We start from the raw sequence: 2651 nt of genomic DNA, 5'->3' as shown, positions 1-2651 counted from the left end.
AAAAAACCTTAAAAAAGCATTACTTATTATGTAGGTACCATTTTTACAAATCATTCAATTTTCTGCACTTTTTACATTACCAACTTTAATTTTAGGCATATTATGGTATGTCAACATCAAACCAAGTAGGACCTCTTTCCTTCGATGCTATTTAAAAAATAAAAGTTCTGCTTTCTGCCCATGGATGCCGCCGAAGAAGCATCGTTAAAGTCTCTCTTCTCCCTGCCGTCATGGCTAAGTCAGAGTCTCCTAAAGAGCCTGAACAGCTGAGGAAGCTCTTCATTGGAGGGTTGAGCTTTGAAACAACCGATGAGAGTCTGAGGAGCCATTTTGAGTAATGGGGAACACTCACAGACTGTGTGGTAATGAGAGATCCAAACACCAAGCGTTCCAGGGGTTTTGGGTTTGTCACATATGCCACTGTGGAGGAGATGGATGCAGCTATGAATGCAAGGCCACACAAGGTGGATGGAAGAGCTGTGGAGACAAAGAGAGCTCTCTCAAGAAGAGATTCTCAAAGACCAGGTGCCCACTTAACTGTGAAAAAGATATTTGTTGGTGGCATTAAAGAAGACACTGAAGAACATCACCTAAGAGATAATTTTGAACAGTGTGGAAAAATTGAAGTGATTGAAATCATGACTCACCAAGACAGTGACAAGAAAAGGGACTTTGCCTTTGTAACCTTTGACGACCATTACTCTGTGGATGAGATTGTCATTCAGAAATACCATACTGTGAATGGCCACAACTGTGAAGTTAGGAAAGCCCTGTCAAAGCAAGAGATGGGTAGTGCTTCATCCAGCCAAAGAGGTCGAAGTGGTTCTGGAAACTTGGGTGGTGGTCGTGGAGGTGGTTTCAGTGGGAATGACAACTTCGGTCATGGAGGAAACTTCAGTGGTCGTGGTGGCTTTGGTGGCAGCCGTGATGATGGTGGATATGGTGGCAGTGGGGATGGCTATAATGGATTTGGTAATGATGGAAGCAATTTTGGAGGTGGTGGAAGCTACAATGATTTTGGCAATTACAACAATCAGTCTTCAAATTTTGGACCCAGGAAGGGAGGAAATTTTGGAGGCAGAAGCTCTGGCCCCTATGGCGGTGGAGGCCACTACTTTGCAAAACCACGAAACCAAGGTGGCTATGGCGGTTCCAGCAGCAGCAGTAGCTATGGCAGTGGCAGAAGATTTTAATTAGGAAACAAAGCTTAGCAGGAGAGGAGAGCCAGAGAAGTGACAGGGAAGCTACAGGTTACAACAGACTTGTGAACTCAGCCAAGCACAGTGGTGGCAGGGCCTAGCTGCTACAAAGAAGACATGTTTTAGACAAATACTCATGTGTATGGGTAAAAAACTCGAGGACTGTATTTGTGACTAATTGTATAACAGGTTATTTTAGTTTCTGTTCTGTGGAAAGTGTAAAGCATTCCAACAAAGGGTTTTCATGTAGATTTTTTTTTTGCACCCATGCTGTTGATTGCTAAATGTAATAGTCTGATCATGACGCTGAGTAAATGTCTTTTTAAATAAATAAATAAGTAAATAAATAAATAAATAAAAGTTCTACGGGATTCTAAGTTTTAAAATATTTCTCTCAGGGCTAACATTACACATATATAGGATTTGTTCATTAATTTATTTGATATTCATCCCAATAAACAGCCACTGAAGGCTTATTCACTATAAGCCACTGAGCTAAGTCGTGGTGAGGTTACAAAGATGAATAAAATATAGCCCTGCTCCATGGAGAGTGCACTCATTGAGCTAACTACTTTGCAGGGATTCAAAATACAATGGCTTAAATAAGATATTAGGTTGGTGCAAAAGTAATTGCAGTTTTTGCCCTTACTTTTAAATGGCAATTACTTTTGCACCGACCTAATGGATACATGTCTCTTCTCGTTATAGCAATCCCTAGGGCCAGCAACCTGGCAATAAGAGAGTGACCTGGAAATTGGGTATATCATTTCTGCCCACATCTCATTGGAATGAATTTTGTATCACAGCTATACTGGGAATATAATCTCTAACTGGGTAGCCAGGTACCCAACTAGAATTTAGGGATTTCATTACTGAAAAGAAGAAGAACATAGCAATTAAAGAGATTGAATTGTTAACAGATGTAGCAACATGGCAGAATCTCAAAAACATTATGCTAAGCAGAAGTCACAAAAGGTTGAAAGTCAGCCATTTTCAGTGGCTGTTTATTGGGATGAGTATCAAATAAATTAATGAACAAATTCCATGTATGTGTAATGTTAGCCCTGAGAGAAATATTTTAAAACTTAGAATCCCATAGAACTTTTATTTTTTAAATAGCATTGAACAAAATAGGTCCTACTTCGTTTGGTGTTGACATACCATAATATGCCTAAAATTAAAGCTGGTAATATAAAAAGTGCAGAAAATGGAATGATTTGTAAAAATGGTACCTATACAATAAGTTACGCTTTTTAAAGTTTTTAAAAAACTTAAAAAACCTTAATCCTGTGTGATTCCATATGTATGAAACTCAACGCAAGGCAAAACTCCAGTGTAGCAGGAATATGATTGCCTGAGACCTAGGTCTTGAGGAGCACAAGGAAACTCTTTTCGGGGTGATGGAAATGTTCGAGATCTTGATTGTGGTTATATGACTATATAATTATCAAA

General features: G+C 39.2%; 1 pseudogene across 1 annotated transcript; it reads left to right on the top strand.

Moving 5' to 3' along the window:
* Positions 1 to 230: 230 nt before the first annotated feature.
* LOC105519562 lies at positions 231 to 1492 on the top strand (annotated as a pseudogene). Its single transcript, XR_001002990.1, has one exon. The product of XR_001002990.1 is annotated as a heterogeneous nuclear ribonucleoprotein A1-like (transcript).
* The last annotated feature ends 1159 nt before the right edge of the window (positions 1493 to 2651 follow it).

The sequence above is a fragment of the Colobus angolensis genome, unplaced genomic scaffold, assembly GCF_000951035.1.
Source record: "Colobus angolensis palliatus isolate OR3802 unplaced genomic scaffold, Cang.pa_1.0 Scaffold352, whole genome shotgun sequence".
NCBI classification, from domain to species: Eukaryota; Metazoa; Chordata; class Mammalia; order Primates; family Cercopithecidae; genus Colobus; species Colobus angolensis.
This window is presented reverse-complemented; position numbering and strand designations above follow the sequence as displayed.